The 24,276-nt window shown below is 38.7% G+C and overlaps 1 long non-coding RNA gene across 1 annotated transcript in view; it reads right to left on the minus strand.

The window, feature by feature from the left end:
* Window positions 1-23,397, minus strand: part of LOC118014900 — a 160,271-nt gene extending 136,874 nt beyond the window's left edge. Inside the window, exon 1 of the long non-coding RNA XR_004680416.1 lies at window positions 23,101-23,397. This is a non-coding gene — a long non-coding RNA (uncharacterized LOC118014900). The remainder of the gene's footprint in view (window positions 1-23,100) is intronic.
* Window positions 23,398-24,276: the final 879 nt, after the last annotated feature.

Consider the following 24,276-nt stretch of genomic DNA (forward strand, 5'->3'; position numbering starts at 1 on the left):
GCAGACTCCCTATTGAGCATGTGGAGCCCACACAGGGCTCGATCCCATGACCCAGAGATAATGACCTGAGCCAAGACCCAGAGTTGGATGCTTTTTTTTGAAAGATTTTATTTATTTTGAGAGAGAGAGAAAGAGGCATGAGGTGGGGAGCGGCAGAAGGAGAGAGAGAACCTCAAGCAGACTTAGAGTCCAAGTCCTGAGTGCAGAGCCCAATGCAGGGCTTGATCTCACAACCCCAGAACCATGACCTGAGCTGAAATCAAGAGTTGGATACTTAACCAATTGAGCCCCCCAGGCACCTGGGAAATGATTGCTTGAACAGATTATAAAAAGCAATAGCTATAAAGGAGGAGATTGATAGACTAGACTATATTCAAATCAAGGATTTGTTTATCAAAGACACTATGGTGAGAGTGAAGAGGCAAGTAACAGTGGGAATAAATATATGCAACACATATAACTGACAAAGGACTCACATTCAGAATATGTAAATCCTCCTATAACTTAATAAGAAAAAGTCAAATGATCTTAGAGAAAAATGAATAGAAGATCTGAATGGGTAATTTACAAAAGAAAGTATCTAAATGGTGTTTACTTTCATTAATAAATATATCAGAGCAAATGAAAATCATAACAATGAGGTACCACCACACAGCCAAGACTAGCTAAGATTGAAAAGACTGACAACACTCAGTGTTCACATGGATGCAGAGCAATTACTCATTTGCTACAGGAGGAAGCACACTGAGTTTGGTGGTATATACTAGATCTAAAAATTAACATATCCTGGGATTGCTGGGAAGATGACAGATAGGAGGAGCCTAAGCTCACCTCAACCCATAGATAATACTAGATAACACTAACATCAAAGTAAATTGCCCAGAAAATGACTTAAAGTCTGGCAGAACAAACTCCACTAAACTAAGTGTGGAAGAGAGGCCACATGGAAGAGCCTAGGAAGGGCAGAGACATGATTCCTAAACAGTCCCTTGGGATTATCTGCAGCTTGAAGTGATGTCGTGGGTAAGGAGAGGGAAGAGAAACAGGCCCTCACACTTGGGAGCCTACAAGGGTGAGATAAATCACCATAATATTTGGCTTTGAAAACCGGAGGGGCCAAATTTCATGAGTACTTATAAACAGTAGGACTTTAACTTGGGATTTAAAAAAATCAGTGGGCTTGGCTCTGGGACAGCTAGGAGGGCCATAGGAAAGAGTCCCTACACTCAAAGAGACAGCACAACAAATAGTCCCACAAGATACAACATAGATGTAGCAACTTGAAAAATGTGTGGGGCATATGGGTGGGAGAGTTGTTTACTCATCTCAGGCATGTCCTAGAGGTATGAGGTCACTGGCAGAATCCTTCAGGAACAAAGAAGATGGCAGGCACCATTACAGTCCCCATATCCCCCGAGCATAAACACACAGCCACCTTGCTACATAACTTGATAACAGTGTGCCCCCCCATCTCCATCCAGGTCTGCCTCTGTCCCAGCACTGCAGATACCCTCCCCCAGAAGACATGTGTGAAGACCTTGCAAACACCATGCATCTTGCCCCCGTGCACATTGCAGATCCGTCACCTTCAATATGCTCTTGGCCAGGACCCAACCAAAAGCAGTACCACAAACCTGGCAATGTGCAAGCAGCCTTGACAAGGGCCAGCACCACTCCATAGTGAGTCCTGCCCAAGGGAGAGGGAAAGATAACTACACACAACAGTAAGACTGCCCACCCCAGAAGTGGGCTGGTGGCAAACAGCTGGTCTGAATGTAGCCCCCACCCACCAATGAAAGCTTCTCAGGGGAAAAAACCCTGCAGTTTGGTGCTATTACATCTCTGACAAACAACTGGACTGACTCAACTCCAGCCCAAGGTGGCCCCAGACTAGCCTACTAACACCACAGGGACCAAACCCTACCCACAACAGGCAAAGAGAGCCATTACAGACAACTGGACTAAAGGAAAAAGTGGCTTAGCCATAACATCAGTGTACATGCAACACACATAGGAAACAGCCCTGAAGTCCCAGGCTCTGGCGAACAGGGGACAGGGCACTGCAGAGCACCATAGGACCTCTTCTTCATAAGGACACTACTTTCAAGAGAAGAAGGCCTAGCTGACTTTCCTATTACATAGAAACAGACACAGAGAGTTAGACAAAATGAGGAGACCAAAAAATATGAAAGAACAGGACAAAATCACAGCAAGAGAGCTAAGTAAAATGGAGATAAGTATGCCTGATAGAGAATTTAAAGTAATGGTCATAAAGATACTCACTAGGCTTGAGAAAAGAGTGGAGGACATCAATGAGACCCCCAACAAACACATAACAAAGAACCAATCAGAGATGAAGAGCACAATAAATGGAGTTCAAAGTACACTAGATGGGATAAATACCACACTAGAGGAAACAGAAGAATGAATTAGTGACCTCAGGACAGAGTGATGGCAAATAAGCAAGCTGAGCAGGTGAAAGAAAAAGAAATTGTGCAAAATAAGAATAGACATAGGGAATCCAGTGACAACATCAACCATAAAGACATTTACATTATGGAGATCCCAGAAGGAGAAGAGAGAAAAAAAGGGGCAGTAAATTTATTTGGAGAAATAATAGCTGTAAACTTCCTGAATATGGGGAAGGAAATAGAAATCCAGATTGAGAAGGCACAGAGATCCCCCAACAAAATCAACCCAAGGAAATCCACACCAAGACACACAGTAATTAAAATGGCAAAAAGTTAGTGGTAAAGAGAGAATTTTTAAAGCAGCAAGAGAAAAGAAAACACTCCTATACAAAGGAAACCCCATTAGAGTGTCAGCCTGATTTTTTAGCAGAAAATTTGCAGGTCAGAAATGAGTGGCATGATATAGTCAAGGTGCTGGGAAAAAAAAAAAAAAAGTCCTGCAACTGAAAATACTGTATCCAGCAAAACTATCATTCAGAACTGAAGGAGGAATAAAGAATTTCCCAAACAAAAACTAAATGAGTTCATGACACTAAACCAACTCTACAAGAAATGTTGAAAGTGACTCTTCCAGTGGAAAGGACAAATCATAAGTAAGAAAAGAAGGAAGCCCAAAAGCAGTAAAAGTAAACATATTTGTAAAAATCAGTCAAAGGACTCACAAAATAAAAGGATGTAAAGTATGGTATCATATACCTAAAATGTGGCAGGGAGATGAGGCAAGAATGGGTTCAAACTTAAGCAACCATGAACTTAATATAGACTGCTATATGCAGATGTTACATACAAACCTCATGGTAACCACAAATCAAAAAACAGTAATATGAAAAAAGTAAGGAGAGAGTAATCCAAGTAAATCAATGAAGAGAGCCAAGTTATTGTGAAAGAAGAGAACAAGGGAAGAAAGGAACAAAGAAGAGCTATAAAAACAACCATAAAACAAATAACAAAATGGCAGTAAGTATATACCTATGAATAATTATTTTTAATGTAAATAAAGTAAATGCATCTATCAAAGGACATAGGGTGATGGAATGGATAACAAAGCAAAAAATATCTATATGCTGCCTACAAGAGACTCATTTCAGACCTAAAAATACATGCAAATTGAAAGTAAGGGATAGACAAATGTTTATCATGCAAATAAATGTGAAAATAAAGGTGGGGTAGAGAATCTTATATTAAACAAAATAGACTTTAAAACAAAGATGGTAATAAGAAACAAAGTAAGACACTATATAATAATAAAGAGGAAAATCCAACAAGAAGATATAGCAAACATAAATATTTATGAACCCAACACAAGAACAAGCAAATGCATAATATAGTTAATAACAAACATAAAGATACTAATCGATAATAAAATTATAGTGGAGGGCTTTAACACCCCACTTACATCATTGGACAAGTCATCTAAACAAAAAATCAACATGGAAACAGGGAATTGAATCACACATTGAACTAGAAGGATTTAACAGATACATTCAGAACATTCCATGCTAAAGCAGCAGAATACACATTCTTTTCAAGTGCACATAGAATATTCTCCAGAATAGATCACATATCAGGCCACAAAACAAGTCTCAACAAATTCAAAAATATCTGTCATACCATGCATATTTTCTGACCATGATGCTATGAAACTGGAAATCAAAAACAAGAAAAAAATCTGGAAAGAGCACAAATATATCAAGGTTAAATAACATGCTATGAAACAATGAATGAATCAACCAAGAAATCAAAGAGGAAATAAAAAATACATGGAGACAAATGAAAATGAAAACACAATGGTCCAAAATCTTTAGGATGCAGCAAAGGCAGTTCTGAGAGGCAAGTTTATAGCAATACAGGCATACCTCAAAAGCAAGAAAAATCTCAAATGAACAACCTAATCTTACACCTAAAGGATAAGAAAGGAAGAAAACTGAAAAGCAGTGGAAGAAAGGAAATTGTCAAGATTAGAGCAGAAATAAACAAAATAGAAACTGAAAAAAACAATAGCACAGATCAATGAAACCAAGAGCTGGTTCTTTGAAAAGATCAACAAATTGATAAACATTTAGTCAGAATCATCAAAAAAAAAAAAAAGAGAGAGAGAGAGAGAGGGACAGACAAGAGACACAGAGAGATGAGAGAGAGAGAAAACTCAAATAAAGAAAATAAGAATGAAAGAGAAGAAATAACAACCAGCACCACAGAAATAAAAAAGATTACAAGAGAATATTATGAAAAATTACATGTTTAGACATTGGACAACCTAGAAGAAATGGGTAAATTTCTAGAAACATACAACCTCCCAAAACTCAATCAGGAAGAGATAGAAAATTGGAACAGATCAATTTCTAGCAATGAAAGAATCAGTAATCAAAAAAATCCCAACAAACAAAAGTTCAGGACCGGAGGGATTCATAGGTGAATTCTACCAAATATTTGAATACTCACAAATCAAACAACATGATATATCACATCAACAAGAAAAAGGACACAAATCATATGATCAATTCAATAGATGCAGAAAAAGCGTTTGAAAAAGTACGTCCATTCATGATAAAAACCCTGTAGGTTTAGAGGGAACATACCTCAAAAAAGTCCATATATGAAAAACACACAGGTAACCTCATACTCAATGGTGAAAAACAGAAAGATTTCACTTAAGGTCGGGAACAAGAGAAGTATGTCCACTCTCACCACTTTTATTCAACATAGTATTGGAAGTTCTACCCACAGCAATCAGAAAACAAAAAGAAATAAGAGGTGTCTAAATTGGTAAGGAAGAAATAGAACTTCCACCACTTGCAGAGGACATGGTACTATATATAGACAATCCTAAAGATTTCACAAAAAACTATTAGAACTGATAAATGAATTCAGTAAGGTCATGGGATACAAAATCAATATTCAGAAATCCACCACATTTCTATACACTGGTGGTGAATCAGAAGAAAGAGAAATTAAGAAAAGGATCCTATTTACAATTACACCAAAAATAATAAAATACCTGGGAATAAACTTAACCAAGGAGTTCAAAGACCTGTACTCTAAGAACTATAAAACACTGATGAAAGAAATTGAAGAAAACACAAATGGAAAGTCATTCCATGCTCATGGATTGGAAGAACAATTATTGTTAAAATGTCCATACCATCCAAAGCACTCTACAGATTTAATGCAATCCCTATCAAACATCACAAGCATTTTTCACAGAACTAGAACAGACAATCCTAAAATTTGTTTGGAATTCCTACAGAACCCAAATAGCCAGAGCAATCATGAAAAAAATAAAACAAAGCTGGAGGTATCACAATTCCAGTTTCAAGCTATATTACAAAGCTGTAGTCATCAAAACAGTATGGTACTGGCACAAAAACAGACACATAAATAGATCAGAATGGAAAGCCCAGAAATAAATCCATAATTAAATGGTAAATTAATCTATGACAAAGGAGGAAACAATATGCAATGGGAAAAGACAGTCTCTTCAACAAATTTTATTGGGAAAACTGGACAGCTACATGCAAAAGAATGAAACTGGACCACTTTTTTACACCATATACAAAAATAAACCCAAAATGGAGTAAAGATCTATTTGTGAGATGTGAAAACATAAAAATCCTAGAAGAAAGCACAGGCAATAATTTCTCTGACCTTGGCCATCACAAATTTTTTTTCTAGAGATGTCTCCTGAGGCAAGGGAAGCAAAACAAACTATTGGGACTACATCAAAATAAAAAACTGTTACACAGTACAAGAAACAATAAAACTAAAAGACACCTACTGAATGGGTAAAGATAATGGCAAATGACATAGCTGATAAAGGCTTAGTATGCAAAATATACAAAGAACTATACAACTCAACATCAAATAATCCAATTTAAAATGAGCAGAAGACTGCAACAGACATTTCTCCAAAGAAGACATCCAAATGGACGGATGGCTAAAGATGGCAGAGGAGTAGGGGACCCTATTCCAACCGGTCCCCTGAATTGAGCTGGATATCTATCAGACCACTCTGAACATCCATGAAATCAGCTTGAGATGTAAGATATATCTGGATCTTTACAAACTGAATATTACAGGCGGTTGGTTTCGAGGTATAAAGCAGGGAGCCGTGATTCCACGGGTACACATCCTAAGATAAATGGAAGGGGGAGGGAGCAGTGGGGATCCAGCACTGCTAGTGAGCGATAGCCTCCCACGCTGCAGACAGGGCACAGACTCACAGAGCGGTACTGGCAGGGAAAGGACTTTAGGGCAGCCCCCTGGACTGAAACCTGAAATGGTGGGGCTGCGCATGTGAACTGGGGGCTGCTGGTGGTTTTAGAAGCACAAAGGGCAGAGACATGCCACCCTGCCCAGACCTGGAGGTGAGGACTGGAGCCCTTCTGAGGGGCGCACAACTCAGGATGCTGCAGTATATAGCAGCAAAGACAAAACTGGAGATGGTGTGGCATGGAGAGCTCACTGAAGAACAGACTGCAATCTCTCTGCTCTGAGGCAGAGGGTTGGAAATGATCTCTTCTAATCTGACTCTCAGAATAGACACGGAAAGCTGCCAGAGAAAGCCTCCAGAGAACAAAAGGCCCACCAAAACCGGTTTTCACTGAGCCCATCCCCCCGCACAGGGGCCAGGGAAACTCTGCCCAAGCACGTTTGCCTGAGTAACAGCACAGCAGGCCCCTTCCCCAGAAGACAGGCTAGGAGAACAAGAGGCTGACAACCCTAAGGTCCCTAAAAAACAGGTGCATCTTGTTGGGTTGTGGTCAATAATTTGGACTCTGTACATTCCCTCAACCACCCCTCAACAGAATGACTAGAAGGAGGAACCCACCAAATAGGAAAGACTCAGAGACTGTGACTTCTGCCACAGATTTACAAATGGATAAAGATATAACCAAGATGTCGGAAATGGAATTCAGGGTAGCAGTTATGAAGACAATAGCTAGAATGGAGAAATCGATTAATGGCAACATAGAGTCTCTAATGGCACAAATGAAAGCTGAACTGGCAGAATTTAAAAATGCTATCAATGAGATCCAATCCAATCTAGATAACCTAACAGCTAGGGTAAGCAGGCAAAAGAATGAATTAGTGATTTAGAAGACCAATTGATAGAAAAGAAGGAAAAAGAGGAGAACAGGGAGAAACGACTCACAATCCATAAAAACAGAATCAGAGAAATAAGTGACACCATGAACTTTGCCAATGTCAGAATTATTGGGAACCCTGAGGGGGTGGAAAGAGAGAGGACTAGAAGATATATTTGACCAAATCATACCTGAGAACATCCCTAATCTGGTGAATGAAACAAACATTCATGTCCTAGAGGCAGAGAGGACCCCTCCCAAGATCAAGCAAAACAGGCCAACGCGCCGGCATGTAATAGTAAAACTCGCAAATAGTAGAACCAAGGAAACCATCTTAAGGGCAGTTAGGGGGAAGAAGTTTCTTATGTACAGAGGGAGGAACATCAGAATAATGTCAGACCTATCCAGAGAGACCTGGCAAGCCAGAAAGGCCTGGCAAGACATATTCAGGGTACTAAATGAGAAGAACATGCAGCCAAGAATACTTTATCTGGCAAGGCTTTCATTTAGAATGGATGGAGAGATGCAGAGCTTCCACAAACAGCAGAGACTGAAAAAATATGTGACCACTAAGCTAGCCTTGCAAGAAATATTAAGGGGTTTCTATAAAAGGAGAAAGAACCCAAGAGTGATATACAAAAGACATTTACAGAGACAATCTATAGAAACAAGGATTTCACAGGCAACATGATGACAATAAATTCATATCTTTCAATAATCACTCTCAAAGTGAATGGCCTAAACACTCCCATAAAACGACATAGGGTTGCAGATTGGATAAAAAGACAGGACCCATACATAGGCTGTCTACAAGAGACTCATTCTGAACCTAAAGATAGCTCCAGACTGAAAGCGAAAGGATGGAGATCCATCTTCCATGCCAACGGACCTCAAAAGAAAGTGGGAGTAGCAATTCTTATAACAGACAAATTAGACTTTAAGCTAAAGACTGTAGTTAGAGACACAAAAGGACACTATATCATTCTTAAATGGTCTATCCAACAAAAAGATCTAACAATGTAAATATCTATGCCCCCATCATGGGAGCAGCCATCTACATAAGCCAACTGTTAACCAAAATAAAGAGTTATATTGATAACAATACGTTAATTGTGGAGACCTCAATACTCCACTCTCAGCAACAGACAGATCATCTAAGCAGAAAATCAACAAAGAAACAAGAGCTTTGAATGACATACTGGACCAGATGGACCTCATAGATACATACAAAACATTCCATCCTAAAACAACAGAATATGCATTCTAACCGAGTGCACATGGAACATTCTCCAGAATAGACCACATACTGGGTCACAAATCAGGTCTCAACCAATACCAAAAGATTGAGATTATTCCCTACATATTATCAGACCATACTGCTTATTTCTTTAATTATTTAAAAATTTTATTATGTTATGTTAATCACCATACAGTACATCATTAATTTTTGATATACTGTGCCATGATTCATTGTTTGCGTGTAACACCCAGTGCTCCATTCAATACATGCCGTTCAATACCCATCACTGGGCAAACCCATCCCCCCATAGAACCATCAGTTTGTTTCTCAGAGTCCATAGTCTCTAATGGTCCTCTCCCCCTCCGATTTCCCCCCCATCATTTTTCCCTTCCTACTATTTCTTTTTTTTAACATATAATGTATTATTTGTTTCAGAAGTACAGGTCTGTGATTCAACAGTCTTACACAATTCACAGCACTCACCATAGCACATACCCTCCCCAATGTATATCACCCAGCCGCCCCATTCCTCCCAACCACCCCCACTCAAGCAACCCTCAGTTTGTTTCCTGAGATTAAAAATTCCTCATATCAGTAAGATCATATGGTACATGTCTTTCTCTGATTGACTTATTTCACTTAACATAATACCCTCTAGTTCCATCCACTTTGTTGCAAATGGCAAGATTTTGGTTTTTTGATGGCTGCATAATATTCCATTGTATATATAATATATAATACCACCTCTTCTTTATCCATTCATCTGTTGATGGACATTTTGGCTCTTTCCATAGTTTGGCTATTGTGGACATTACTGCTACAAACATTGTGGTGCATGTACCCATTCGGATTACTACATTTGTATATTTGGGGTAAATATCCACTAGTGCAATTGCTGGGTCATACGGTAGCTCTATTTTCAACTTTTTGAGGAACCTCCATACTGTTTTACACAGTGGCTACACCAGCTTGCATTCCACCAACTATGTAGGAGGGTTCCTCTTTCTCCACATCCTCGCCAACATCTGTTGTTTCCTGACTTGTTAATTTTAGCCATTCTGACTGGTGTGAGGTGGTATCTCATTAAGGTTTTGATTTGGATTTCCCTGATGCTGAGTGATGTTGAGCACTTCTTCAGTTGTCTGTTGGCCATTTGGATGTCTTCTTTGGAAAAATGTCTGTTCATGTCTTCTGCCCATTTCTTGATTGGATCATTTGTTCTTTGGGTGTTGAGTTTAAGAAGATCTTTATAGATTTTGGATACTAGTCCTTTATCTGATATGTCATTTGCAAATATCTTCTCTCATTCTGTCGGTTGTCTTTTGCTTTTGTTGACTGTTTCTTTTGCTGTGCAAAAGCTTTTTATCTTGATGAAGTCCCAGTAGTTCATTTGGCCATTGCTTCCCTTGCCTTTGGTGATGTTTCTAGGAAGAAGTTGCTATGGCTGAGGTCGAAGAGGTTGCTGCCTGTGTTCCCCTTTAGCATTTTGATGGATTCCTGTCTCACATTTAGGTCTTTCAACCATTTTGAGTCTATTTTTGTGTGTGGTGTAAGGAAATGGTCCAGTTTCATTCTTCCGCATGTGGCTGTCCAATTTTCCCAACACCATTTATTGAAGAGACTGTCTTTTTTCCATTGGACATTCTTTCCTGCTCTGTCAAAGATTAGTTGACCATAGAGTTGAGGGTCCATTTCTGGGCTCTATATCTGTTCCATTGATCTATGTGTCAGTTTTTGTGCCAGTACCAAACTGTCTTGATGATTACAACTTTGTAATAGAGCTGGAAGTCCGGAATTGTGATGCCACCTGCTTTGCTTTGCTTTTACAACATTCCTCTGGCTATTCGGGGTCTTTTCTGGTTCCACACAAATTTTAGGATTATTTTTTCCATTTCTTTAAAAAAAGTGGATGGTATTTTGATAGGGATTGCATTAAAAGTGTAGATTGCTCTAGGTAGCATTGATATCTTCACAATATTTGTTCTTCCAATCCATGAGCATGAAACGTTTTTCCATTTTTTTGTGACTCCCTCAATTTCTTTCATGAGTATTTTATAGTTTTCTGAGTACAGATCCTTTGCCTCTTTGGTTAGATTTATTCCTAGGTATCTTATGGTTTTGGGTGCAATTGTAAATGGGATTGATTCCTTAATTTCTCTTTCTTCTGTCTTGTTGTTGGTGTATAGGAATGCCACTGATTTCTGTGTATTGATTTTATATCCTGCCACTTGACTGAATTCTTGTATGAGTTCTAGCAGTTTTGGGGTGCAGTATTTTGGGTTTTCCACATAAAGTATCATACAACCTGCAAAGAGTGAGAGTTTGACTACTTCTTTGCCAGTTTGGATGCCTTTTATTTTTTTTAAATTCTTTTTATTTTTAAGATTTTATTTATTTGCGAGAGAGAGAATGAGAGACAGAGAGCATGAGAGGGAGGAGGGTCAGAGGGAGAAGCAGACTCCCTGCTGAGCAGGGAGCCTGATGTGGGACTCGTTCCTGGGACTCCAGGATCATGACCTGAGCCGAAGGCAGTCGCTCAACCAACTGAGCCACCCAGGCGCCGGCCTTTTATTTCTTTTTGTTGTCTGATTGCTGAGGCTAGGACTTCTAATACTATGTTGAATAGCAGTGGTGATAGTGGACATCCCTGCCACATTCCTGACCTTAGGGGGAAAGCTCTCAGTTTTTCCCCATTGAGAATGATATTCGCTGTCGGTTTTTCATAGATGGCTTTTATGATATTGATGTATATACCCTCTATCCCTATACTCTGAAGAGTTTTGATCAAGAAAGGATGCTGTACTTTGTCAAATGTTTTTTTCTGCATCTATTGAGAGGATCATATGGTTCTTGTTCTTTCTTTTGTTAATGTATTGTATCACTGTGATTGATTTGTGGATGTTGAACCAAACTTGCAGCCCAGGGATAAATCCCACTTTATCGTGGTGAATAATCCTTTTAATGTACTGTTGGATCCTATTGGCTAGTATTTTGGTGAGAATTTTTGCATCCACGTTTATCAAGGATATTGGTCTGTAATTCTCCTTTTTGATGGGGTCTTTTCTGGTTTTGGGATCAAGGTGTTGGTGGCCTCATAAAATGAGTTTGGAAGTTTTCCTTCCATTTCTATTTTTTGGAACAGTTTTAAAGAATAGCTATTAATTCTTCTTTAAAATATTTGGTAGAATTCCCCTGGGAAGCCATCTGGCCCTGGGCTTTTGTTTTTTGGGAGATTTTTGATGACTGCTTCAATTTCCTTAGTGGTTATAGGTCTGTTCAGGTTTTCTATTTCCTCCTGGTTCAGTTTTGGTAGTTGATACATCTCTAGGAATGCATCCATTTCTTCCAGATTATCTAATTTGCTGGCATAGAGATGCTCATAATATGTTCTTATAATTGTTTGTATTTCTTTAGTGTTGGTTGTGATCTCTCCTCTTTCCCATGATTTTATTTATTTGGGTCATTTCTCTTTTCTTTTTGATAAGGCTGGGAGGGGTTTATCAATCTTAATTCTTTCAAAGAACCAGCTCCTAGTTTCGTTGATCTGTTCTACTGTTGTTTTGGTTTCTAGTTCATTGATTTCTGCTCTGATCTTTATTATTTCTTTTCTCCTGCTGGGTTTAGGCTTTATTTGCTGTTCTTTCTCCAGCTCCTTTAGGTGTAGAGTTAGATTGTGTATTTGAGACCTTTCTTGTTTCTTGAGAAAGGCTTGTATTGCTATATATTTTCCTCGTAGGACCGCCTTTGCTGCATCCCAAAGATTTTGAACAGTTGTGTTTTTATTTTCATTTGTTTCCATGAATTTTTTTAATTCTTTAAGTTTCTGGTTGACCCATTCATTCTTTAGTAGGATGCTCTTTAGCCTCCATGTTTTTGAGTTCTTTCTGACTTTCCTCTTGTAATTGAGATCTAGTTTCAAAGCATCATGGTCCGAAAATATGCAGGTAATGATCCCAATCTTTTGGTACCAGTTGAGACCTGATTTGTGACCTAGGATGTGATCTATTCTGGAGAATGTTCCATGGGCACTAGAGAAGAATGTGTATTCTGTTGCTTTGGGATGGAATGTTCTGAATGTATCTATGAAGTCCATCTGGTTCAGTGTGTCATTTAAAGCCTTTATTCGCTTGCTGATCTTTTACCTAGATGATCTGTCCATTTCAGTGAGGGGGTTGTTAAAGTCCCCTACTATTATTGTATTGTTGTCGATGTGTTTCTTTGCTTTTGTTATTAATCGGCTTATATAATTGGCTGCTCCCATGTTAGGGGCATAGATATTTACAATTGTTAGATCTTCTTGTTGGGTAGACCCTTTAAGTAGGATATAGTGTCCTTCCTCATCTCTTATTATAGTCTTTGGTTTAAAATCTAATTTGTCTGATATAAGGATTTCCACCCCAGCTGACTTTTGAAGTCCATTAGCATGGTAAATGGTTTTCCACCCCCTCACGTTCAATCTGGAGGTGTCTTTGCATCCAAAATGAGTCTTTTGCAGACAGTATATTGATGGGTCTTGTTTTTTAATTCAATCTGATAGCCTGTGTCTTTTGATTGGTGCATTTAGTCCATTTACATTCAGGGTAACTATTGAAAGATATGAATTTAGTGCCATTGTATTGCCTGTAAGGTGACTGTTACTGTATACTGTCTCTGTTCCTTTCTGGTCTATGTTACTTCTAGGCTCTCTCTTTGCTTAGGGGACCCTTTTCAATATTTCTTGTAGGGCTGGTTTTGTGTTTGCAAATTCCTTTAGTTTTTGTTTGTCCTGGAAGCTTTTTATCTGTCTTTCTATTTTCAGTGACAGCCTAGCTGGAGATAGGATTCTTGGCTGCATATTTTTCTCATTTAGTACTCTGACTATATCATGCCAGTCCTTTCTGGCCTGCCAGGTCTCTGTGGCCTGGTCTGTTGTCAATCTAATGTTTCTATCATTGTAGGTTACAGACCTTTTGTCCCAAGCTACTTTCAGGATTTTCTCTTTGTCTCTGAGACTCGTAAGTCTTACTATTAGATGTCAGGGTGTTGACCCATTTTTATTGATCTTGAGGGGGGTTCTCTGTGCTTCCTGGATTTTGATGCCTGATTCCTTCCCCAAATTAGGGAAGTTCTCTGCTATAATTTGCTCCAATATACCTTCTGTCCCTCTCTTACTTTCTTCTTCTGGGATCCCAATTATTCTAATATTGTTTCATCTTATGGTATCACTTATCTCTCGAATTCTGCCCTCATGATCCAGTAGTTGTTTATCTCTCTTTATCTCAGCTTCTTTATTCTCCATCATTTGGTCTTCTATATCACTAATTCTTTATTCTGCCTCATTTATCCTGGCAGTTAGAGCCTCCATTTTTGAATGCACCTCATTGATAGCATTTTTGATTTTGACTTTTGTAGATTTTAGTTCTTTTATTTCTCCAGAAAGGGTTTCTCTAGTATCTTCCATGCTTTTTTCACGCCCAGCTAGTATTCTTTATAATTGTCATTCTGAACTCTAGTTCCGACATCTTACTAATGTCCATATTGATTAGGTCCTTGGCAGTTGGTACTGCCTCTTGTTTTTTTTTTTTTTGAGGTGATTTTTTTCCCTCTTGCCATTTTGTATAGAGGAGAATAGATGAATGAGAGAACAAAATGTTAACAGGGTAACAATGACCCCAGAAAAATATACACTAAACAAATCAGAAGAGACCCGAAACTGAGAAGAAAGGGAAAGAAAGAAAAAAAGAAAAGAAAAAGAAAAGGAAGAAGATAAAAAAATTGATCAAATACAATCAGGCTGGAGAATAGATCAGTGCCACACACTAGATTTTGGGGGTATTTTGGTGTTAGAAGAAACTGTCTCCCAAAATTTTAAAGAAAGAAAAATTCGATATGTACAAAAATAAGGGTAAATACGATGAAGGGATGGAATATGACTGTAAAGAAGAAAAGTATAAAAGATTTTATAAAAGGAATTGATAACATAATAAGTTGGTTGAAAAAAGAAAGAAGAGAAATTAAAAGAAAAGGGAGTCATTGTGATTAGGCAGGAAACTAGAACAAAGCCATACACTAGAGATTTAGGGTATATTTTGCTCTGTTGTAAGAAACTGTATCCCAAAATTTTAAAGAGACAACAACTTATATATGTACCAAAAATAAGGTTAACTACTATGAAGGGATAGAATATGACTCTAAAAATGAAAAATAAAAAAGATTTTTAAAAAAGGGATTGATAAGATGTTGATTGAAAAAGAGTAAAAGAAAAATTCAAAAAAATATATTGAAAAAGAAAAAAATGAAAATTAAAAAAATTAACTTTGAAAGACTAAAGAATCAAGGGGAAAAAAACCATGAATTCTATGTGCGGTATTCCCCTAGTGCTGGAGTTCTGCCATTCTCATTGATCGGTAACTTAATCTTGGGTGGCTGTTCTTGCCGATCTTCTGGGGAGGGGCCTGTTGCAGTGGTTCTCAAATGTCTTTGCCGGAGGCGGAATTGCACTGCCTTTGCTGGAGCGAGGCTAAGTAATCTTGGGTTTGCTCTCCGGAGCTTTTGTTCCCTGCAAGCTTTCTGTACAGCTTTGAAGGACAAGAGTGAAAATGGCAGCCTCCCAATCTCCACCCAGGAGGAGCCGAGATCTCAGGGTCCCACTCCTCAGTGCGCCCCCAGAGAAAAGCAGTCAATGACTCCTATCTCCCCGATCTCCAGCCACACTCTGTGCTCACCCGGGCTATGACTGAGTGTTTCTATCTTTGGCACATGATCCTGTTTGGAGTCTTCAAACCCAGCAGATTCTTGTGGTGCACTCCCGCACCGCTCCTTCCTAGGGAGGTAGGGGAATCTCCCCAGACCTGCCACTTGTTGGGTCCCTGCTGGAAAAGCAGTGGTCCAACTCTGCTGCAGATCACGGTTTATGGCAACCCCAAGCTCTGAGCCCACTCCTCAGCTCTGTCTTTGCAGCCGGCTTCCCTGCTCTGATACCTGGGAGCTCTGCCACACTTAGGCATCCCCAGTCTTTCTGTGACCCCAACGGTCCTGAGACCACACTGTTCCAGCAAGGGTTCCACCCCCCACTTAGCCACTAGAGTGACGTCCCTCAGCAGAGCAGACTTCTACAAGTTCCGATTTTGTGCTCTGCTACTCTATCACTTGCCAGTACCTGGCTGATGGAGGCTCCCTCCCCCCGCGGTCTATCTTCCCATATATCCCCACGGATTCACTTCTTCTGCAAGTCCTACCTTCCAGAAAGTGGTCACTTTTCTGTTCAAAGAGTTGCTGCTATTCTTTTCTTCGATCTCCTGTTGAGTTCGTAGGCACTCAGAATGGTCTGATATCTATCTAGCTGAATTCCTTGGACCAGATAAAACTTAGGTCTACAACTCCTCTGCCATCTTGCTCTTCCTCCGAGACCATAATGCTTTAAAACTGGAACTCAATCACAAGAAAAAAATCTGGAAGAAATTCAAACACTAAGGACCACTCTGCTCAAGAATGTTTAGGTCAACCAGGAAATCAAAGAAGAACTTAAACAATTCATAGAAACCTAAGAGAACAAAAACACATCGGTCCAAAACCTATGGGACCTGGAAAGGTGGTCCTAAGGGGGAAATACATAGCTATCCAAGCCTCACTCAAAAAAATAGAAAAATCCCAAAGTCACCAACTAACTCTATACCTTTAAGAACTAGAGAAAAAGCAACCAAAGATGCCTAAGCCATGCATCAGAAGAGAAATAATTAAGATTAGAGCAGAGATCAATGAATTAGAGACCAGAAACACAGTAGATTAGATCAACGAAACGAGAAGCAGGTTCTTGGAAAGAATTAAAAAGATTGATAAACCACTGGCCAGACTTATCCAAAAGAAAAGAGAAAGGACCCAAATTAATAAAATTATGAATGAAAGGGGAGAGATCATGACTAACACCAAGGAAATAGAAACAATTATTAGAAATTATTATTAACAACTATATGCCAATAAACTGAGCAATCTGGATGAAATGGAGGCCTTCCTGGAAACCGATAAGCTGCCAAGACTGAAACAGGAAGAAACTGACAACCTGAATAGGCCAATAACCAGTAACGAGATTGAAGCAGTGATCAAAAAACCTCCCCAAAAACAAGAGTCGAGGGCCTGATGGATTCCCTGGGGAATTCTACCAAACATGCAAAGAAGAAATAATACCTATTCTCCTGAAACTGTTTCAAAAAATAGAAACAGAAGGAAAACTTCCAAACTCATTCTATGAGGCCAGCATTACCTTAATCCCCAAACCAGGCAAAGACCCCATCAAAAAGGAGAATTTCAGACCAATATCCCTGATGAATATGGATTCCAAAATCCTCAACAAAATCCTAGCTAATAGGATCCAACAATACATTAAAAGGATCATCCACCATGACCAAGTGGGATTTATCCTCAGGATGTGAGGGTCATTCAACATTTGCAAATCAATCAATGTGATAGAACACATTAATAAGAGGAGGGAGAAGAACCATATGGTCCTCTGAATTGATGCAGAAAGCATTTGACAAAATACAGCATCTTTTCCTCTTCAGAGTATAGGGATAGAGGGAACATTCCTCAAGTTCATAAAATCCATCTATGAAAAACCCACAGTGAATATCCTCCTCAATGGGCAAAAGATGAGAGTCTTTCCCTTAAGATCAGGAACAGGACAAGGATGCCCACTCTCACCACTGTTGTTCAACATAGTACTAGAAGTCCTAGCTACAGCAATCAGACAACAAAAAGCAATAAAAGGTATTCAAATTGGCAAAGAAGAAGTCAAACTCTCTCTCTTCGCAGATGACATGATACTTTATGTGGAAATTCCAAAAGACCCCACCTCCAAATTACTAGAACTCATCCAGCAATTCAGTAATGTGGCAGGATACAAAATCAATGCATAGCAATCAGTGGCTTTCTTATACACTAACAATGCAACTATATAGAAAGAGAAATTGGAGAATGATTCCATTTATAATAGCACCAAAATCCATAAGGTACCTCAGAATAAAGCTAACGAAAGAGGTAAAGGATCTATACTCTAGGAACTACAGAACTCTCATGAAAGAAATTGAAGAAGATACAAAAAGATGGAAAAATATTCCATGCTCATGGATTGGAAGAATAAACATTGTTAAAATATCTATGCTACCCAGAGCAATCTATACCTTCAACGCCATCCCGATCAAAATTCCAATGATATTTTTCAAAGTGCTGGAACAAACAATCTTAAAATTTGTATGGAATCAGAAAAGACCCCGAATAGCCAAGGAAATGTTCAAGAAGAAAAGCAAAGCTGGGGATATCATGTTGCCTGATTTCAAGCTATATTACAAAGCAGTGATCACCAAGGCAGCATGGTACTGGCACAAACACAGACATATAGACAAATGGAACAGAATAGAGAGCCCAGATATGGACCCTCAACTCTATGGTCAAATAATCTTTGACAAAGCAGGAAAAAACATGATATGGAAAAAAGTCTCTTCAGTAAATGGTGCTGGGAAAATTGGACAGTTATATACAGAAGAATGAAACTCGACCATTGCTCACACCATGCACAAAGATAAACTCAAAATGGATGAAAGACCTCAATGTGAGACAGGAATCCATCCAAATCCTAGAGGAGAACACAGGCAGTAACCTCTTTGACATCGGCCACAGCAACTTCTTACTTTCTTTTTTTAAAGATTTTGTTTATTTATTTGACAGAGAGAGAGATAGCAAGAGCAGGAACACAAGCAGAGGGAGTGGGAAAGGGAGAAGCAGGCTGCCCGCTGAGCAGGGAGGCCAATGTGGGGCTCAATCTCACGACCCTGGGATCATGACCTGAGCCGAAGGCAGACACTTAACGACTGAGCCACCCAGGTGCCCCACACAGCAACCCCTTTCAAGATACATCTCCAATGGCAAGTGAAACAAAAGCAAAAATGAACTTTGGGACTTCATCAAGATAAAAAGCTTCTGCACAGCAAAGGAAACAGTCCACAAACCGAAGAGGCAACCCACAGAATGAGAGAAGATATTTGCAAATGACACTACAGACCAGGTGCTGATTTCCAAGATCTATAAAGAACTTCTCAATATCAACATCCAAAAAACAAATAATCAAGTCAAAAAATGGGCAGAAGACATGAACAGACACTTCTCCAAAGATACATAAATGTCTAACAGACACATGAAAACATGTTCATCATCATTAGCCATCCGGGAAATCCAAATCAAAACCACATTGAGATACCACCTTACACCAGTTAGAATGGCAAAAATGGACAAGGCAAGAAAAAACAAATGTTGGGAGAGGTTGTGGAGAAAAGGGAACCCTCTTAACACTGTTGATGGTAATGCAAGTTGGTACAGCCACTTTGGAAAACAGTGTGGAGGTTCCTCAAAAATTTAAAAATAGAGCTACCCTATGACCCAGCCATTGCACTCCTGGGTATTTACCCCAAAGACACAGATGTAGTGAAAAGAAGGGCCATATGCACCCCAGTGTTCATAGCAGCAATGTCCGCAATAGCCAAACTGTGGAATGAGCTGAGATGCCCTTCAACAGATGAATGGATAAAGAAGATATGGTCCATCTATAGAATGGAATATTACTCAGCCATCAGAAAGGATGAATACCCAACTTTTACATCACCATGGATGGGACTGGAGGAGATTATGCTAAGTGAAATAAGTCAAGCAGAGAAAGTCAATTATCACATGGTTTCACTTATTTGTGGAACATAAGGAATAACATGGAGGACATTAGGAGAAGAAGGGAAAAATGAAGGGGGGGAAATTGGAGGGGGAGATGAACCATGAGAGACTATGGACTCTGAAAAACAAAGTGAGGGTTTTAGAGGGGAGGGGAGTGGGGGGATGGGTTAGCCTGGTGATAGGTATTAAGTAGGGTACGTACTGCATGGACCACTGAGTGTTATACCAACGCAATGGATCGTGGAACATTATATCAAAAACTAATGATGTATTGTATGGTGACTAACATAACATAATAAAATTAAATTGAACTTAAAAAAAAGAAGACATCCAAACGGCTAACAGACATATGAAAAGAGCTCAATATCACTTGATCATCAGGGAAATGCAAATGAAAATCACAATGAGATATCACCTCAAACCTGTCAGAATGGCTAACATCAAAAAAAATAAGAAAGAACAGTGTTGGTGAAGATAAGGAGAGAAAAGTACCCTCATCTATAGCTGGTCGGAATGTAAACTGGTGTAGCCTCTGTGGAAGACAGTATGAAGGTTCCTTAAAAAATTAAAAATAGAACTACCATATGATCCATAATTCCAATCCTGAGTACTTATCCAAAGAATATGAAAATCCTAATTTGAAAGGATCTCTGCACCCCTATGTTTATTGGAGCATTATTTACAATAGCAAAATTATGGAAATTTTCATTGATAGGTGAATGAATAAAGATGTGCTATACACATACAATTGAATATTATTCAGGGATAAAAAAAGAATGAAATATTGTCATTTGTAACAACATGGATGGATCTAAAGCATATAATGCTAAGCAAAATAAATGAGTCAGAGAAAGACAAATACCATATGATTTCACTGATTCATGGAATTTAAGAGACAATACAAATGAACAAAGAGGGAAAAAAGAGACAAACAGACTCTTGGGCATCTGGGTGGCTCAGTTGGTTGAGTGTCTGCCTTTGGCTCGAGTCATGATCCCAGAGTCCTGAGATCAATCCCCACATGGGGCTCCCTGCTTGGCAGGGAGCCTGTTTCTCCCTCTCCCTCTGCCTCTGCTGCTGCTCTTCCTGCTTGTTCTCTCTCTCAAATAAATAAAATCTTTAAAAAGAAACAAACAAAAAAACCAGACTCTTAACTATAGAGAACAAACAGATGGTTATCATAGGGTAGTTGGCTGTTTGGATGGGTGAAATAAGTGATAGGGATGAAAAGTACACCTGTTTTGATGAGCACTAATATATGGAATTGTCAAATCACTAATTGTACACCTAAAACTAATATAACACTGGAATTAAAACTACACTGGAATTAAAATTTAAAGAAATTATTATATCCTAGTATTCAGTTATTCCACTTTTTTTGGTAATGGAAATCCAGGCATATGTACATCAAAAGACATGTACAAGAATGTGTGTGTTTTCCTTACTTGCTGGAGTCGACCAAGGTAGGAAAAGTTAAACTATAATCAACAAATTCCTGGAGGATCAATATGCACAAAGATGGAGAGTTAAAAATTAGGAGTAGGCAGGCTTAGGGGGCCCCACACTTTCATGAGTTACCTCTACAAGCCCCATCAGGAGCTCTGAGTGAAGATCAGGGAGTTTCCTTCAGGGAAGGGAGAAGTAACCATTCTGAAATATGCCCAGAGCATTTTGTTCTTAACACAAGCCTGCCCTCAAGGGAAACTATTTCACCAGAACCTGACCACTGTGGATTTTACCAGAGACTAACAGTACTGGGGGAAGAGAATTTTTCAGTTCCAGTTTCCTCTAACCTTCCTGTCTCTCCTAAACAGAGATGGGAAGTGGCTGAGAAGTGCTTGTGAAGGTCAAAGCCCAGGGGCACAGAATCACTAAAAGATTGAGACCTAAGCATGAGACTATAAAACGCTTCTCCTCACCCCACTCCTTACCACCACATCAATAAGGCTCCTGCACAAGAGATTACAAAGGGAAGAACTCTAAGCCTCAGTCCTAATTTAAGAAATTTCAAGGAAAACACAAAGATCATTTGGGATAAAAAAAGTGACACCAGATGAAATTTGGCCTTTAACACTTACAGCTACAGCAAATAGCAAACACAGCTCAACTCCTAGCCAGATAAACATAAAACCTTCTGCTCATGGCCTATTTAAATAGATCCTTTTACTCAGTACGTTTTGTCCAGCTTTCAACAAAAATTTACAAGGCATGCTAAAAAAAAAAAAAGAAAAAACACACAACCTAAAGAGACAGAGCCATCAGAACCAGACTCAGATATGGCAGAGATTTTGGAATTATCAAACTGGGAATTTAAAATAGCTATAATTAATAGAATAAGGGCTTAATGGGGAAATCAAAAACACTGTGACAGAAATGCAGAATAAATCTGAGGGGCTGATCATTGGACTAGACATAGCCAAGGAAAGAATCAGTGAATCAAAGATATGTCAATAGAAATTTCCCAAAATAAAAAGCAAAGAGAAAAAATAGTGAAAGAAACAAAACAGAATATTCATGGATTGTGGGACAATTAAAAAATGTAGAACAAATGTATAATGAGAATACCAAAAAGAGAAGAAATAAAGGAATAGAAAAAATACTTGAAGTATTGGTTGAGAATTTTCCAAAATTAATGACATACACCAATCCACAGATCCAGAAGCTTGGAGAACACTAAGTAGGCAAATACTAAAAAATCTACATCTAGGCATATTTCATTCAAACTTCAGCAAATCAAAGACACAGAGAAAATCTTGAAAGAAGCTGGGGTGAGGAAGAATGCCTACATAACAGAGGGACAAGAATAAGAATTACATCAGGGGCGCCTGGGTGGCTCAGTTGTTAAGCGTCTGCCTTCAGCTCAGGTCATGATCCCGGGGTCCTGGGATCGAGTCCCGCATTGGGCTCCTTGCTTGGCAGGAGGCCTGCTTCTCCCTCTCCCACTCCCCCTGCTTGTGTTCCTGCTCTCGCTCTCTCTCTCTCTGTCAAATAAATAAAATCTTTAAAAAAAAAAAAAGAATTACATCAGACTTCTCTTCAGAAACCATGCAAGAAGCATAAAAAACCACCAACCTAGAAGCCTATTTCCAGCAAAATTATCCTTCAAAAGTAAAAAAGACATAAAAATTTTCTCAAACAAAAATTGAGGAAATTTGTTGCCAGTAGTTCTGCCTGGCAAGAAATGTTAAGAGAAGTTCTTCAGAGAGGAGGAAAATGATATAGTTCAGAAACTTTTTTTTTAAAGATTTATTTACTTATTTGAGAAAGAGAGAGCAGGGAGGAGGGGCAGAGGGAGAGGGAGAGAGAGTTTTAAGCAGACTCCATGAAGAATACAGAGCCTGATGAAGGGCTCGATCTCACGACCCTGAGATCAGGGCCTGAGCCCAAAACCAAGAGTTGGACACTTAACCAACTGCACCACCCAGGTGCCCCAGAAACTCCTTTCTACATAAAGGAGAATATTAGAGAAGGAATAAATGAAGAAGCTTCTCTGTTGCCTCCCTGAGGTATTGGTACCACATCCAGCACCTGGACCCTCCTAATATATGCTAAATAATATGGACATGGAGCACCATGGATTGTTGACTAAAAGAAGGAAAAATAGAAGACTTACTCCCTTGACTCATGCTGAAGATACTGAAATGAACATGGTTAATTCTCTGACTCCTGGAAGGGAAGAATCTTCTAAAGGAACTGGATAAAACTGTAAATAAAAAATGAAAATATGATGAAAGTTATTTTACCCTCTGCTTTATAAATATGAATAATTTATTTTGTCTATGCAACAGAATGTTTTGTTATAGTATTGTAATCCTAGTTAAATTGTGGCATCATTTTGAGATCAATAATTGAGAATTTAAAGAAAAGGGAATTGAATATTTGTACTGTAGACATTATAAACTCTTTAAAAACCAAAAATTACTTTTAAACTGGAAATGACAAAGCCACAGAAGCATCATCCTGCAAGTTTTAATTTCTAATAATGTAACTACCAATCACTATAACCCACATAAACAAAAAGCCCTTTGGGTCTTCTCCCCACCTCCCTACCCTTTGAAGAGTAAAAAGTTCTTGAAACCCAAAAGTGAGAAAACCACTGTTATTTATCATCAGTTGTAATAGGTCCTCTTCTTGCTATGACCTCATAACAAGACATTGTTATGGAACTCTAAGCAACTACCTGAGTCCCTGGCTGGGTCTAGATTTTTGGTGCTTCTAGCTCTGGAAGAAGGTTTTGGTGACCTGAGAGATATGGACCACAGTTAGCCTTTTTCTATTTTCTTTTTTTCTCCACCTTTCTCCGTCCCCACCCACCTCCCTCATTTCTTTCTTTCTTTTCTTCTTTCATTTTTCATTTTTATTTTTTTCTCATTTTCCCCTTTTTTGTATTTATCTTTATTCTTATTTTTTTATTCTTTTTTATCTTTTTCTCATTTTTTATTTTAATAATTTTTTTCTATATTTTTCTTTTTTATCCTTTTTTCTTTTGTCCTTTATTCTTTTCCTTTTTCTTATTTTTATCTTTCTTTTTCTCTATTTTTGCCTTTTCTCATTTTTTTCTTTCCTTTATTCCTTAATTTTTATTTTTCTCACTTTTTAATTATTTTCATTTTTATTTTTAATTTACTATTATTAGTAATACTAACAGTAAGTCCACTATGCTGATGGGCTTCTTGCCAATCTCTGCTTGAGAGAAGACCCATGTTTGGCAACTACTGGCTCCTCAAGACCATTGCCAAGATTACCTTCACCAAAGTGAAGTTAGCTGAACACAACCTGACTGGCTAAT

The sequence above is a fragment of the Mirounga leonina genome, unplaced genomic scaffold, assembly GCF_011800145.1.
Source record: "Mirounga leonina isolate KUSES-001 unplaced genomic scaffold, KU_Mleo_1.0 Mir_165, whole genome shotgun sequence".
NCBI lineage: Eukaryota > Metazoa > Chordata > Mammalia > Carnivora > Phocidae > Mirounga > Mirounga leonina.